The sequence below is a fragment of the Gymnodraco acuticeps genome, unplaced genomic scaffold (assembly GCF_902827175.1).
Source record: "Gymnodraco acuticeps unplaced genomic scaffold, fGymAcu1.1, whole genome shotgun sequence".
Classification (NCBI taxonomy): domain Eukaryota; kingdom Metazoa; phylum Chordata; class Actinopteri; order Perciformes; family Bathydraconidae; genus Gymnodraco; species Gymnodraco acuticeps.
Genome location: NW_022992287.1, coordinates 193,474 through 211,671, shown reverse-complemented (window position 1 = coordinate 211,671; position 18,198 = coordinate 193,474). Strand labels below are relative to the sequence as shown.

At 40.7% G+C, this 18,198-nt stretch overlaps 1 protein-coding gene across 1 annotated transcript in view; it reads right to left on the bottom strand.

Annotated features, from left to right (window-relative positions):
* Window positions 1-16,710, bottom strand: part of trak1a (trafficking protein, kinesin binding 1a) — a 42,088-nt gene extending 25,378 nt beyond the window's left edge. Inside the window, 2 exon segments of the mRNA XM_034207647.1 lie at window positions 4,539-4,733; window positions 16,507-16,710. The gene's annotated coding sequence lies outside the window, so the exon portion shown is untranslated.
* Window positions 16,711-18,198: the final 1,488 nt, after the last annotated feature.

Genomic DNA, 18,198 nt, shown 5'->3' with positions numbered 1-18,198 from the left:
AAGCAGCGGTTTGATTGGCTAGAGCTTGTACTGGCATATGATTCGATTGGCTGACGCTTCTGCCGAGGCGTCAAAAGCTGAACATTGCTCAACTTTTGAAGCGAGCAACGCCAGCAACGCTCCACGTCGCTTCCCAAAATGCAGTTCGGCTAAAAGTGACGTCACCCCATTCAAAGTGAGTGGGCAGAAGCATTGGAAGCTTCAACGCACGCCGCTGTGTGGACGGGCCGTTAGTGTATTTTGCTCCACTCAACGGTGCGTCACAGCGGCGGAGCTGTGATCATGCAGAGCTGCGTGTTCTCCGTCAGCAGCAGCTGATCTGATCTCTGATCTCTCTCTCCCGTCCGGTTAGACTTCACTCCCGTTTATGTCCAAATCTATCAGATCTAGATAGTTCTAGCTAATTATATGACTGCCTGCTTATCAAAAGGACCTAAATAATAAGCGTTGCTTGACAACGGCGTGTGGCTGCAAAGTATAGCGCAGCATTATGCATATGTTTATATGAGGGGTCAAAATCCCATGCTCATAAAATGCTCATATTTTTTTCTCTTCATTCCCCACGCCCCAAAATAAATAAATATACAAATTTTAGGAAAAGTAACGAAGTTTGAGCAGTGTGGGTTTTATATTAACAGAGTTTCACATATTTCAAAACGCAAAGTGTAATAACTGCAGTGGCCTCCCTGTCAGAATGACAAGGATCCTCAGTGAAGCACAAGCCCATGTTTCATGTAAGGACAACTTATTAAAAAGATCAGTTCAATGCAACTAATGCCGTCTTAGTGTTATTGCACGATGTTAAAATTTGAAATGTAGCATTTAAGTGTTTCTCAGTTACAATGTTGTTGTTTTAATAAATCAGACACTGATGGTGCAGCGCTGTACTGTACCTGTTTATATAGGCATTTTTTCCTTAACAAATTGTTTTTGCGCTGATCAGGGGGTACGTGGCTGAATTTTTTTTTCAAAGGGGGTACATGATTGAAAAAAGTTTGAGAACCACTGATCTAAAGCATTCAATATATCAATGAACTTTAATTCCCAAATGATGTAGTCCAAGAAGTACTTTCCAACACTAAATCTGATTCATTTTCTGTAATTAGACTTTACACATAGGCTACTGTACGTTGAGATCTACATCTTATTGACTGTGCAGCTCACTTTTTGTGTCATGGTAGTTTCTCGACAGCTTGTGTCTTGTTTTGATATCGCAGATTGTAATGAGTTGATTCATGATGTGATTCTAGTGTATTGTAGTGCCATTTTGAAAAGTAAGCATATTTGGATTAAGATCGGGATAATATGGTTGATTTGGCCTGGATACTCAGTATATCAAACTTCACATCACTTTATCTCATACAATTCCTAACAGAAGCCACTATAGTGTGTATAAAATCAACCTCCTACCATGTCTACCTAGCCAGTAACATCAGTGACGTTAGTAGTCTGAGTCAACTCTTCTACAACTACACGTCAGAGCATAAAAATAGTCTTACCATCAGCACACTCGTCATAGTACCAGTCCAGCTCGTAATAGTCCCCCCTCACAAACCTCTGCCCTCTGCTCTGGCCTCCTCTGTTCATCCTCACTGTTTCCAATGTCCCAGCATGCTTTGAGACAACCAGTGGTGGCTGGGGTCTTCCGAGTTACTGATAGTGTCCGTTACTCAGTCAACTGTCCAGTTCTGCTCCCCCAGCATGCTTAGCAGCTCCCAGCTGGCACACAGTCATTATTAGTGAGAGCCTGCCCATTCTCATCATATGTCCCATTTCTGGCCGACACTCATTAGCAGCAAAGTGTCAGCGTGTTATGCTCCATATTTCCCATTCCATTTCTGCGTGTCATCCCAGAAAACCAGTACTTGCGTCATCAGTTGTCAGCAGAAAAAACACAGTCACTTTATTATCCTTTTTTCCCATGGTTCATTTCAGCAAATGTGTCGCTTATTTAGAACCAGTCTGTGTCCTCTGGTTTCTGTCCTTTATGCCGTCCATTGGTTTCTCTCAGTCACTCCAGAGCTTCAGCATATGTACCAGCCTCTATCCTCTCACGTCTCCATCCATTAATAGCTTCCTGTTAATATATCCCCCTGTACTGCTGGCAGTATGTCCTCTGGCTCACTCTATCGGAGGTCATTACAACAATTGTCGTCTCTTTTGTAATGTCCCTTGCTCAGTGACAGCACTATATCTACACATGCAACGCCGCATCTCTAACAATGACTCAATAAACACAGGGATTGAGAGAGCAGCAGCAGCAGCAGTCACGGGTTTTGCAGCAGAGATGATGAGAATCATGACACAGTGGGGTGGGCGGGATTAGAGGATGCCCACAGCCAATCAGAGGGAGCAGTATCACTAGCCTGCTCCCGCCCCACATTCGTAATGCAAGCATCGCTCCCTCTCCTCTACTTTGTCCTTCTGTGAGGTTGCTATAGTAACAGGCTCAGAATCCCAAGGCCTGGCGCTGAGCAGCATAGCATGTAGAGCAGTTAGCAGCAAAGCAGTGCAGTGTTGGCAGAGGTGACGTGGCCAACCAAAATGAATGAACACAATGGGCATTCAAGAGTTTGTAATTTTAGCTGGGGAGTGAGGGAATAAGCTCAACACACGGCAACACTTATAGGATGAAGCTTACACAAGATAACAACCAGAAGCTACAAGGCTAAAGGCAGGATGCTTACTGAGAGAAAGTAAGCTTGAACAATATGCCTTTATGATGAAAAAATAAAAATGCAACTCGTTCTCATTAAACTGTTTAATGCTATTGAGCAAGAGAGGACATTTTCACTGCTCCACATACAGTGAGGTTACATAAGAGATTCATCTACAGTTCATCATGTGTTAATCCTGTATGCTATCAAGGTTACACTAGTATAGGATTTGTATTCATTTTAGTATTTTTTTTTTATTGTTAGGATTTGGTTGTTTTTGTATTTTCTTTTGCAGCTTATTTTTCCTTTCAGTATCTGTATGAGTTGATGATAATAACCCTGAAGGGGATACATCTATAGTCACTACCGGATGACAATAAAGAAGAGAAGAACAATAATACAAACAAAATAATCTCCATAATGAATACAGATGTATTATTGAAATGTGTTATCTCTATGAAACCTGATGTACTTATATGATTCTGTTTTCTTCAAGTTTGTATCTTGAAGTGTATCTTGAAGTTTGTTGGTCGAACGCACTTATTGTAAGTCGCTTTGGATAAAAACGTCAGCTAAATGCAATGTATTGTTGTTTGTACTGATCACCAGCCACACCAGTGGTGGCTCTGGGAACATTTATCAATGACACAACGTGTCTCTTCTGATCGGTGAGACACGTGACTGTGATGTCATCACAACATGAAGATGCTCTCGATCAGACAGTTGCCTCCGTCTTCCTCATGCCACAGGTTACATGCTTAAATCAATCAATCACCACCTCTGTGATGTAACAGTGTGCACATGATCCTGTTAATTCATAAAGCTGTTATAAAATGAGAGCTCCAGGGAAAGATAATGTTAGACATGACCAGGAGTTTCATCAATGAAAACAAATACCTACTGCGTACAGCTGTTTTAAGATGGGTAGTGTGTATTTGATCAAAGACAAAAAAACACAGCTCCAGGGAAACATAGCTTTATGATCAGGATGAAACCAATATGACCCATCCTCATCCTTATTCATGGCTCTTTATGTGTCAATGACCGGCGATCTGTTTGAGGCAATATTGAGAAGCAATTTGCCTCCAGGATAAAAAAAAAAAAAGATACAATTTATAATGTAACACAACCTTGTCGTTGCCTCATAGGCTATGATGAACGTCAAGTCCAAAGTGACCGTGTCAGCATGGGGCGACAATGTGAAGTTACAGTTCTCCGTTAAGACTATTTTTAAGACGTTTGACCTATTTTTGGATGCTGTATTTGACCCTGAGTCACTTCTTAAGTAGACGTCAAATAGTAGTGAATAATTGATGTTGAAAAAAGAAAACACACTCTACGTCCCCTTGGTTTGTCGTACACGTGTTTTTATGTGAGCTTGTGTGCATTTGGCTCAAATTGTGTGGAAATAGTAGTGTGTGGGTAGCTCTAGTCTGATAAGATGAGAGCAGACAAATGCACAGACACACAACACAGGGCTGGGTGCAAGTGAAAGCAAAACATCAACCAGCAGAGAGAGGGGGACGCATCAAGTGTGTTTGTTGTGGCAACCGGTCAGCTGTCGCGCTAACACTGATGGGCAGCAGGCCATCTCTTGCTCTTTGATTTCTACTGGCTCAAGGTCAGAATACAGCTCAAATCTATCTCCTATCAAAGTTAAATCCTCAGTGTCACTCTCCAATAACAGTGTCCAGGAGGTTAAACCTAGAAATCTACTGATCTGTTCACCAGTGTCTGACATTAAGTATTAACGTGGCAAATTCAGCAACATATCAGGAAATATGAACAAAAGTTGTCTTTTTCTGATGTGACAGATTTTGTGATTGGACTGATATTGTTAGTAACATTTCTAATTAAACAGACAGTATGTGATGAACTTACAAAAGTATTTAAGGGTCTCCTCTATCTGTTCAGTAGTCAGCTCGAGGGCAGAGTCTGATTCCACCAGTGGCGTGTGCAGCCAATCATCTTGTTCGTAGCCGAAGACGGTGTCCGCCCTCAGCTTGTAGACTGGCAGCTGTTCCTCCAATAGGCTGATAATCTCGAGCTCTGGCAAATCAGTACTGTTACACACATCTGCAAAGAGGGAAACACGGACAATTTACAGTATTTCTCTTCACTTAGACAAAACCTTTCATGATTGATAATATTAGCTTATACAGGAATGAAAAATTATCATAGGCAGAATGCTATTGTTATAAATACCCTCGGTAATGTAAATGTGACAATTACTCTCCTCATTTTTAATACCCCTCAACAAGACATTTCATCAGACCAGTGGTTTTCAAACTGTGGGGACCCCTGGTGGGTCGCGGAGGTACTGCATGGGGGTCGAGGGAAGATTTTTTTATTTTATTATTTTCTCCTTTTAGCTTTGTGAAGCACCTTGAGATGACGTTGTTTTTTAAAGTGCACCTATATAAATCAAATGTATTGTTATTATTATTATTCAATTGTAAACAAACACTGCTCGAAAATATCTCATTGGTCAGAGAGCTGTGGGCATAATGCTGCCTTTTGCAACATCCTACTTGTGTGAAATAGGCTTTTCTTGCTGCCATCAAAACGAAATACAGATCAAAGCTGAACATTGAGAATGAACTGAGAGGGGCAGTCTCAAAGCAACAGCCCCGGTTTGAGAAGATCTGCGAGGGAAAGCAAGCACACACAAGTCATTGATAGGCTATGTGTGGAATAGGAATGGTAAAGTGATGTGATCGTTTGCAACCTGCAGTAGAAATAGTAGTTAATTAATATATTTTCCTTAAAGAAATTTGAATTTAAAAATCTACTACTCAGGGAAGAAGGCCAACCAGTTTTAATTAGGCCAAATTAATTCACAGTATCTATTACAAGCACTTTTGTTCATGTGTAATCCATAATAAAATATAAAATTATAGTTATTATTAGCAGAGAAAATGTAATGTTTTTACAACAATATACAATTAATCCTACCAATATAGATGGGAACCGGGTTGGGGGGTCCCGAAAATATTTCCAATACCCAAGGGGGTCCCGACTGAAAAAGTTTGGGAACCACTGCATCAGACCATTACAGCGGAAAGTATAGGCTGCCCTCTAGTGGTAAAGTGAGGCCTATACTATTCATTACTCACAAATCAAAACTCAAGGTTCAGATGAATTTGACTCGCTTTGTATCCTCACTTAAATGAATCAAACTCTATCTTGGATTAGTCCTTCCCCTTTAGTTGCATTGCTGCAGATTAAAATAGACTGCTATGTGTTGCATTCTGGCTGCAATTATGCACATTAGCCATTATTATTTAGACATATGTTTTCTCAGAAGTCAAGCATTCTTAAAAAACTACAGAGACAATTTTAAATGTCCAGTTATCAGAAAAACAGTTTCTGTTCCTTTTATTAACTCCCTATGGGGTTAAATAATAAAAGCTCTGCCGCCATCACAGGAAGTGCTCTTTGGCATGGCAGCTAAACCGGTCCACTAACTCTCTTAACAAAGTCAACAGCAGCCTCCCACTGAAACCACTGTGGAAAACCAAATCATCTTACCTAAGCTTTCAGCTATGTGCCTCTCTATTGAAACATCAGTCTAGTGTGCTATTAAAGGGGAATCCATTTATGACTCTGTTAACGTGCACTCTGCTCACACAGAATTGAGATTTCAGCTACTTTTTCTACAGAAATGTTGAAATTACAAGCTAAGAGAAGTAGCATCGAATCAGATTTAACATACAGTAACAAATAATGTCTCCCTCTATTTCTGTAGCTCTCTGCTGTCTGTCTCTCTAACAATGCTGTCTCTCACAGTTTGCTAATCCAGACTGAATGACTGGCTGTGCTGAAAAGCGCACACACACACACACACACACACACACACACACACACACACACACACACACACACACACACACACACACACACACACACACACACACACACACACACACACACACACACACACACACACACACACACACACACACACACACACACACACACACACACACACACACACACACACACACAACACACACACACACACACACAGGGGAATCTTTCAGGAAGCACAGCCAATGAGGTTTCAACTGACAAGTCAGTACTGAAATGCAAAGGCAACCAATGCCAGCCATTAGGAAAGACATTTTATTGTTAATCTAAGTTTTATAATAAAGTGGGCCCTTAGAATAACGTGACGATGCTCAGAAGAGAGCCTTATCATTGTATTAGGCTAATTTTACATATGGTTTTCTGTGACTGGACAAAATAAACACAAGTTTGAGCCTACTTACTGGGTAAATACAGCATTCAAATGTTTACTTTTTTTTGGAAAAGCAAGTATTTTCCTATTGACAAGTATCTAATGTGTGTTGTTTGCTGTATTTGGTAAAACAATTATTGTTTTCCAACTGCAACCTCTCTGTTTGAGCTACTTTTCACCCATCTTTGCACTAATCTAGTTTTCAGTCATTTAAAGATTAGATTTCTGTTCTTAAATAGAAACAATGTGGCTAAATAAGTTGCAAAGATTGCAAAAAAAGTTAATCAGGACTGTCCAAAGGGCAGAGTCAACCGACAGCTGTGTTGTTGACTTGTGTTCTGCTTTGAGACAGTCAACCCTTTTAAAGACCACCAGTCACTAGCAATGCAAGGACTACCTTACATCTAGCAGGAGAGTAGTACAACTATGAACTTACTTGTTTTTTGCTAAATAAATGTATGAAAGTAGTATTTTGTAGAAAACTATGAGTTTTGTCCCTTGGAAACATTTCATGTTATATTGAGGATCAATAAACAAAGTGAATATAAGACCAAAAGAAGTTCAAGTCCAAGTCTGATAATCAAATGTAAATATAGACTGCTGGCACAAAGAACACAACGCGCAGGGTCATGGCAACATTAGCAGCAGCTAGCAGCCACCAGAGAAAGAAAGTTCAAGTGCAAGAATAGACTACTGTCAATATGAGCAGAAACACACATGTCAACCTGTGCAGAGGACACAGAGTGAGAAAGAGACAAGTGTCAAATTCAAGAGATCAAGGCATTATGTGGGCTAAGCACTAGAAATGTACTTATCATAATCCAAAAAGACAAAGAAATTGGTTTAAAGATATGAATAAAAACATACAAATAGTGCTTGTGGTTAAACAGAACTTGCTTACTTGCCTCCTAACAGTTAACCCACACTTGTAGCAACACTGCACATAAAGTATCACTGGACTGAGTGAGAATCAAAACTAGGTTAATTAAGACAAGAATTGTTATACTGTAGAAGCACACAGGCTTGATTCATGTTGTTAAAATGTTGCTAAACTGAAGTACAAATGTAAAGTCCAATACCTCTTTTGTCCAACATGGCTGCCTCCTGTCAACTATAACAGTACAGTGGGTAAGGCAAGAGATAGTTACAGAGCCAAGTTGACCTTTCTACAATACACTTATTATAAACCTTTACAAACATCTCCTTAAACAGATCATGTAGAGTTTAAAGTTGTATGTTCTCTGATAAGCTTTAAGGTTATTTAACATGACAGCACAACAGTTAACATGTTAACCGAATCCCTGTAGCTCCGTTAACTTCACAACATCTGATTCCCAGACAAACAAAGGGAACACAGAGGCAGCGAGATAAGCTCTGTGTCACCGTGTCTTAGCCAGACTCGTGACTAGCTGAAAACTGTCAGAAACCCACGCTGTGCACAGTGTACTCACTCATGGTGCCTGAAGCCCGACAACCACCAACGTTACTGCCCCCCAATCACATTTTCCACTGAACGGGGAGAAGGCAAGGTCGCAAGAAGTAACCCGGAGAGGAGGGAGAGAAAGAGAAAGATTGTTGGGAGGGTGAGAGGCCGGAAGAACTAGAGAGAGAGGGTGCTAAAAGTTTTAGAGGACGGCATTGGGTTGAAGAGACAGAGAGAGAAAGACAGGAACAGAGGGAGGGAGGAGTTAAGAGGAGAAGAGACCCGAGCCAAACTGGTTCGTCATGCCTGACATGCCAATGACGATAGCCACATGGCCCGCCCTGCAGCTTGCCCCCCACCCCCTCTCTCTTCCTCTCTGACAGCCCAGCTGGACTCTTCCTTTGGGCTGTACACACAGTCACACACACACACTCTCTCTCTCTCTCCCTCTCTCTCTCTCTCTCTCTCTCTCTCTCTCTCTCTCTCTGCTGCTCCAGTATAAACACTTTAGCAGCAGGCCTGAAGCTGCTCCTGTAACTGTTTGTCTTCCTAGCTGCCCCACAGTCTATTTAAAAAGGTACATGTAGAGACTCATACCTGATGAGAGATACTAATGAAGTAGAGAATGAAAACTCTTTATAACTGCGGGATCAACAGGTCATGTGACGGATCCAGCCCATTTAAAGCCGTAATCACACCCACAACACAAGCAAAGCTGCAGCAGAAGAACTGCCAAAAACCCACTCAGTTTTCTCTTTGTAATCCTACAGATCCCAGTGTGTTTTGCAATCAAATGCACCTGATAAGTGAGTTTGTTTTTAAGCTTGGAAACTACACTAATCAGTTTATAATTATTAGTTACAAAACATCCTGTTTAAATAGGTTGGGTATATCAAGTTCATACATTTCATATTATTGCAAAGTAATGGTAGATGACTAAAAGGTTGTATTTTAGAAATGTTGGGTACCTATTCTTTAATTAACTTGTGCTTGGATTCATCCACCACCGCTGGGTATTAACACAGACAATAGATACAGACAAGGTACCAGATGCAAAATTAGTAGAAGCTAAAGGACAGAAAGCATAGCGACAACGACAATCCAGAGAATTATTCTGACTAATGTGAATGTGAAGAATTCTGTTGTTCAAATATTTTTGAAAGGATTCCTTGAGAGAAGGTCTTCTTTAAAAGGATTCAATCTATGAAAAACACATTTTGAATTGTTTGAATCCGGCACTGTATGAGCATGCTGCTTTCCACACAACCTTAGTACATATCATGACAAAAGTCAATAAAAAGAATGGCCTGACTATGAACTTGAATCCACTAACACGTCCCCCATTGGAGCCATTCAAACAAATACCTCAGTACTGTTCTTATAGAGCTGCAGCACAACCCTGTCCAGAATTAGACCGGGCGACAGTTGAAAGCTGCCGCTGGTCACAGAGGTTAAGTGAATGAAATACAGGAGAGTACGTCAACGTGGTCAAATATCACTGGCAGCTAAAAGGTCTACGTGTGGGGGACCGTACCAAGGTGTTTAAATGTCACTAACCCAATAAAGCTTAGAGTCCAGTAAGAATGTCCTTCTTGTCTACACTTGTAAAATAATAATTACCACTAATTATCCTTCAGTTGCACAAATCCTGATGCAGATGTTAAGAAATCCTTTGTGAGTATGTGCTTAAACTTGCTGGCAATTATTTTGGTCGACAACTTGTATTTTTTTTTTTACAATTGTTGTAGTAACAAGCTCATATTATGTAAAATAAGACCGATTCAAGAGGTCGAAAGGAGGCATGGACATGACAGGACATGTGGTTGTATCGGATATGTAAACAGGAAACGTCACATGCTAACAACACCACCTTTATGAGCCAGGTAACAAAGACAGAAACTGAATGACTGTATGACTTTATCACAAACTCCCCAAGTATTTTGATTTGTTATAATCCGATCATTACACTAAATAATTTCCCCATTCAGCCTGCTCAGTGAAGTGCGGAGCTAGCCACTGTCCTTGCTCTTAGTTATTCATTGGATGGTTCAGCCTTTTTTGTTCAAAAAAAACTCTGTATCCATGGAAATACTGTCAGCGTGTCATAACAGACACAAAGATTATTCAAAATCCTACAAAAAGGACTGCACTCCTCCCATAAACTCAACAGCATGAACGAACAAGCTACAATTGCTAATTTCTCCACACACGTCAAACATTAAGACATGTTTCTGGCTCCGTCTCTACTGTGTGTGTGTGTGTGTGTGTGTGTGTGTGTGTGTGTGTGTGTGTGTGTGTGTGTGTGTGTGTGTGTGTGTGTGTGTGTGTGTGTGTGTGTGTGTGTGTGTGTGTGTGTGTGAAGCTGTGCTCTGAGCTTTACAGCACAATGGAGGTTTTTCGCCTGCCGTGGTTTGATGAGTCAGGAAGCAGACCCAGCTATTTGGATTTTTCTCCGTTTGACCACTTACGTAACTTTGCTTGAGTCTCTTTCCAGTTCTCTGCCTGTAGGCTCCTGATCTCTCTCTCTCTATCCCTCTCTCTCTCTCCTAACCAGCATCCCATAATAATTTCCACAGTTACTCAACTCCTTACATCACTGCTGGCTGGTAACCATGGAGAATTAACCCCACGCCCAGGAACTGCCCCATAGCAATGAGCTACTCTATTCAGCTTTTTGTGTTCATTCATCCTCAAAGCTTAGTGAAATTATACCGCACACACACACACACACACACACACACACACACACACACACACACACACACACACACACACACACACACACACACACACACACACACACACACACACACACACACACACACACACACACACACACACACACACACACACACACACACACACACACACACACACACACACACACACACACACACACACACACACACACACACACACACACACACACACACACACACACACACCACACACACACACACACACACACACACACACACACACACACACACACACACACACACACACACACACACTTTCTTTCTTTCTTGGCAGGGAAGTATTCAACTAGTATTTTAGGCAGCAGACGTGACTGACAAAGAATGATGGGAAAGAAGTAAAAACGTAAAATACAACAGGTGATAACGAAACATGTTGATTTTTTTGTAAACTTCCATACCAGCAGATGGCAGCACTCATCCATCCTGCTCCACTGTACTGCCCTTAAATGATGATAGTGTTAAAGACAAATGACTACAGAATATATTACAACAGCATGGTATTTCACCATCTGATTTAGAAAATGTACCCGTTTAGCTGTTGCACTAGCATGTACCAATCTGTGTCTGTTCAGTCTGCAGTGTTACCCCTAGGTTTACTGCTTGGGGGGGGGATATATTTTTTTTAAATCCTCTGGAGCAGAGAGAGGAGCTGTGGATTATTGTTATTGATTAATGCATCAGTGTTTCTTAGGGTCAAAAACACTAAACTCACAACTTAAAATGAAAGTGTTTAGTTTATTTAATAAAAGAGCACATGTTCAATGTGAAAAGTGACAGTAGATATAGATTAGTTGCAATTTGGTGCTATATATATATATAAAACAATTTTTTTTAACACCTTGAATTTCAGGGGGGTGCGGGGCTCCGTTGGCGGGGCTCCGTTGGTGGGGCTCCGTTGGAGGGGCGCAGCGCCAAGACAATGGTAGGGGAAACACTGGTCTGTCTGACTGATAATGCCAGGTTGAAGTCACGGGAAAGGAAATGAAACTACCACATTCAAATCTTTAGGAGATCAGAATATTGTCATAGAATACTACATTAAAACAAAGACACACAACATTAACCTGGACATCTTGACAGTATCAGAACCAAAGACAGGCAAAAGTGAAACGGAGACTGTGATGCAATTACATTTTTCTCCCAGGTTCAGCTAATAACTGATTTGTAGATTGTAAGAAATATTATCATGATTTTGATAATCTATTAATCATTAAAGGAAATTGTCATTCTGGGAAAATAAGGTTAAAAGCCTCAAATATGTAGAATTCCCTATGCATCTGTTTTTTTTTAACCAATCTGTTTTGAGTAAAACAAGAGATAATTAAAGACATTACCTTGGATTTTAAGAAACTGACTTTTTGCACTATTTTCTGACATGGTATTGACCTAACGATAAATGTGGCTGGTAATTGATGGTATACATAATTGTTAGTTACAGCCTAACAATATAATGCAACACAGGCGCAAACATTTCCTACAAAAGGTATCTTACACTTGAGACTTGAAGTAATAAGCTTCAAAACAAGCTTCAAGGCTACTGTACTTGTCACGACAATACAGTGTTCCTTATACTTTGTCCTCCACCTGCTTATTTAATCATGGGAGAACAGCATGCAGTAGGAAGTAGCCATAAATGCACTAATCCAGAGCCCATCAAAACTGTTAGCGCCCTTTCCAGTGCATGGACTCCACACATCTACACACAACATTTAGCTTCCCATGAAGAAGCTCTTGCAAAACTACTGCTGTGCTAAACTTCAGCGTCTCCATCTAGAAGGAAACAAGACAGGACATCTGGGTGCTCTGGTGTCCTCCAATTGGTGACCTGACAACTCTGAACTGCCTGTAGTGAATGTAGCTCTGTGATAGACTGATGACCTTTCCAGAGAGCATCCAGGCTCTTAACCACTGTAGGCTGCAGCCCAGTAGGACCTTGTGAAAATAAATGTGATACTAAATAGATGTACAGACAGAAGAGAGACATTTCTGAGTGTTTAAGGGGAGAAACAACAGAAGCTCTAGAATTTTAAATGCCGTTTTTCCACTTTGTGTTCAAATAATACAAGGAACTAAGGTCATGGTAAGGGGTAGGAGGGTGTGTGCTACAGCAGTGGTTCCCAACCTGGGGGGGCGCCAAAGATCACAGGGGGGGCGCCAGGCCTCAGATGATTTGAGGCCAAATATCATATTTAGACTTTTTCTTCATTTAAAAAAATTATATAATTGTAACGCAATAAATGATTGTCGCTAAAAGCCTTGTCTCTGCATTACAATATAACAAATAATTGATTAATGAATTTTAATAAAAATTCAAGTTAGTAGCTATTAAAGGCATAAAAAGACAGAAATGTATAATTTTTTCCTTAATAGAAATGATTCTTCTGCCCGTAGAAGTGTGTGTGTGTGGGGGGGGGGGGGGCGCAACTTCCAACAGGAGTCATTTGGGGGGGCTCTTGGGAAAAAAGGTTGGGAACCCCTGTGCTACAGGAAACCTTAGAAGGAAACTATTTTCCTGTTGTGTGTAAGAAACGGCAAGAGTCTCAATCACTGTTCAACCGACCCATTAGTCTGGTGTTGTACAATGCATGGCAAGCCTCATGGCCTTGTTGATGTGGCTTGAGGCCAAGTTGTATTAAGGCTCCCTTTCCCTTCCCCCGGGCCCCATTCCTTACAGTTTCTCAAGGTCTGAAACGTCTTGCTAAATTGAGTCTGAGCACTGCTGAAACTTAGGAGTTGTCCTTAAAGTCTCATCACAAGACAACTTGTCTCTTAGTGTGTTTGTAGTACTACATTCTAATGTAGTCTGTCAAACGTTTTTTTTTCCTTATGTTTTCCTGTCATCAGGGTTTGTTTCAAATCGAGTTTGGGACAATATAGGCTGTTGCATGATTAGGACAGCATTACAAAAGGGACTTTAATACACTTTAATAGTTAAGAGTCCGTCAGAAACTTGGTCACAATGAGTTGGGCCACGGCAGAGCTAAATTGTGATCACTGAGGACAAAACATGAGTGTCTCGCTGCTGGCTCGGAGAGAAAGATAAGCGGAGGAGGGGAGATGAGTGAAAGAGCTAATGGAGACCCTCCACTGGGAGCTCCTCTCACATGCTGGCTTGTACACAGAGCTGAGGTCCCCTGGAGCTGCTTCACTGACAGGATGTGACATTAGAAAAAGGGTCAGAGAGTGACCCTTTCTCACAGCTCCACATGCCTCAGTCTCACTTTATCCAAAATAGACCACAAACTGACCATCACAATTACTCATAGTAAACTTGAATTCTTAGAGGTTTTTAATTAGGTTGAAAACTTATTTAATAACCAACCCTATTGTATTGACTCAGACCATACTACAAGATGGATATTTACTAGGAGGGCATATTTGACAGCTGCATTATATATGAATGCATAGAGCAGGGGTGCCCAACCTTTTTTGGACCGAGAGCTACTTTTAAAGTTGCCAGTCTGCCGAGATCTACCAGTCCAAATAGAGAGGCGTAGCCATTACTGACAGCCTACTACCAGGTAAATACACACTTCTACTTGTATAAAACTGACCTTTGTACGATTAATACTTCATAAAATACTGCAGATCCTTTATCTTACCTCTTTCTAATCTACACACATACAAGTATTTAACTGAAGTTACACAACAGTGTTGTTGATACAGAGTTGGAGTGTATTCACAGGTCACATACTACAGTGGGTAATGTTTTCAAGAAACATTGAACAGTGCGGCCACATATGACACAGGGAAAAAATAAAAGACTCTGAACCCTTTCTTTGCCATTATATAAAAATAGTGTTGCAGTATAAATTAGGCTTACTAATAAGACAACTCAGATCTGAAGCTACACAGGAATCTGCTGCAACAGTGCAATAAAAAAGACAAAATTAATAGAATCAAACCCTTTTTTGTTGCATTTTAGTAGATTATAAAAATAAATGCATTTAAAATAGGATGCAAGCAACACTAGTTTCTTAACCTGAATTGATGATAGACTATAATCAATTTAAGTTTGCATTCTTATACCATTTTGTACAATAATTATAATGAATAAGTTCAAACAAACTAAAACTTACAGCTGATTAATAACGGTATCCAACTTGAGTTTTTATTATATCAAAAACCTGTTGAAATGCTACTGTTATTTTTATTACACAACTTCGCCGTCTTTGAAAGACTTCATGTGTTTCTCAAGAACGTGACTGATTGCGATAAGATGCTATGGTAGCAGCCTTGCTCTTGTTGTTAGGGCCTGGTGAAAATGGACTGCTGTGCATTTAGCTGTCCTTTCAGGCCCCTCCCCTTTTGGGAGCGTAGGGCAGAATTAGGAGGGAGTTCCGTCTCGTAGCGTTTGTGCACTGTTTTGAAATGCCACTCCTAAATTACCCTTCTTCGATTTTTTCACACACAGTGACGTCACGAGCTACCCACAATGCAACACGCGCCATATATATATATATATATATATATATATATATATATAAATACGCCATTTTCATGGAGGTGCAAATATCCTGGAAGTGCAAATATAAACAGCTAGGTAATGTAGCAAGGCAGAGCGCACTAGTTTTTTTTTCTGAATTAACGACCGAAGAAATCGCTGCATGTCTTCGGATTACATCTCTGGACTTGAGGGGTGTGCTCTAGGTGGTTACCAGCGTAAACTAGAGCTGTGTGGGTTGTCGGATTGCCCTTACGGACTGCCTGCAGATGTATGGAAAAACGTCGATTTTGGCTGCATCTACGTCTAATTTCTGGAAACACCAGGTGAATACCCCACTTGTCACAATAATATTATCATGCCATTGCATATGTGGTATTTTAGAGTTGACTAGATATTGATTAAGGCAATAGACTATGATATTCAGTACAGGAAGCTTAGCAACACCTAGACGGTGTACGGCTAAACCCTTGGCCTGCTTGCACCTCGCGTAAAACGGCGGATACCGGAAGTACGGTGTCGCCCTCGGCCCAATACCCGTATGTGTGTGTGAAAGAATAAAGCCACGCTCGCATTGGACTTTGAATTGGAATAGATACAAAAATAATCATCTTCCCACTCGGAGTGAAAATGATATATTTTGGGCTTTTTTGCTTCTGCCATAATTGCGGTCTTGTGTGTGTGCGGACTGTCACTCCTGTTGACACGGACAACGTCAGCGAAATAGTGCCCACTGCCCACCAGCCACGCCCCGACACATGGGGTCACGCCGGCCAATCACAAAGCTTTGATGCGTTCAAGTACATTATTCTGGCACAGGAAGATTATGTTATAGGACATTAACGATAAAACAGAATATTGTTGTTCTATTTTTAGACACATCTCGCGATCGACTGGTTGGGCACCCCTGATCTAGTGCAATTTAACACTGCCAAATGGATTCCAGCAAGTTTTGTCTACAAAAGGTTATAACGTATTCTTACCAGTAATGGTTTCTGCATCTCTGTAGGTGGCTGTGAACTCCTGTCTTGTACCGGGTCGACTTGATTCAATGACATACTCCTCCTCTTCCTCCTCCTCTTCACTTGCCAATCGGAGCCCAGAGTCGTGGAGCCGCGCTGTTTGATCTGAAGACTTTTGAGGGGGCGGGGCAAAGGAGCAGGTGAGGGGAGGTGACGTCTTCGAGTCCAGCTTGACGCTGGATGGTTACCGATTAAAAACAGGACCAGCCATGGACAAGACTTGCCAAGACAGGAATGGGACAAGAAGCAGAACCACACACTTGGATGTACGGAGGTAAATCACTGCATACCTGTAAGAGAATAAAAGAGAGATAGTCAATAAGAGAAGACTTAAATTACCCGTTTAAAATAAGCAAAAACATGGCTAAAAAATTAAGAAAGATTCAAAATAAAAGTAGAAGAAAGAAGAACATAATGTATCGTAAGCTTTCATAAGTTGAATATATGAATTAAAACACATATCCTATGGATATAGGATAACAGAACAGAAACAGGTTCAATCATCAAAAAAGGTCCCAATTATTTTTTTGTTCCAAATATATGAATTAATTCATTTGGCAAATAATTTCAGCCCTACTATCACAAAAAAGGAGATGGACAAAATATTAGAAAAACCTTGCAAAACCATACAATAGCAATGATACAGACTCAAATGACCACAGCATTTAGTCTAATCAACACCGTTGCCCCTAATAAACTACTCCTTTTTATTATTACCTTAGAGCAGTGGGCACCAAAGATCACAGGGAGGGGCGCCAGGCCTCAGATGATTTGAGGCCAAATATAAATATCATATTTAGCCTTTTTTTTTTACACATAATTGTAAGGCAATACATGATTGTCACTAAAAGCCTTGTCTCTACATTACAATAAAATATAAAAAACAATTGATTAATTAATTTGAATACCTTAATATTCAAGTTAGTATTAAAGGCATAAAAAGACAGAAATGTATAATTCTTTCTTTAATAGAAATGTTTCTTCTGCCCGTAAAGTGTCCAAACCAGGCTTGTCTGGATAAGCACATTTTAAAAACATAGTCATTGGCCATGCCGGTTTCAGTTGGATTATTTGTCACAGTTGCTCCGATCAGATCGGTCTCCTCCATTTTGTAGATTATTTACGACTTTTGAATCCACATAAACACATCGGCAACATCCGGCTTACTTTGAGCATGTGTTTTAAACAGTTTCATCCACTTGTGAATTGTTTTACTTGCGCCACCCTGTATTTTCTTCATACAGCGGGAATCCAAATGAATTAATCCTGAGTCCAATAACCATCAAAGTCACTCCAATAGTGCTCCTTAATTAAGCTTTCATCTTCCTTTAACAAAATACTTCACATTCATCCAGTTTGTGACAGTAGTTGTAGCATTTTTGAGACTTTTAAACTACACACACACACACACACACACACACACACACACACACACACACACACACACACACACACACACACACACACACACACACACACACACACACACACACACACACACACACACACACACACACACACACACACACACACACACACACACACACACACACACACACACACACACACACACACACACACACACACACACACACACACACACACACACACACACACACACACACACACACACACACACACACACACACACAC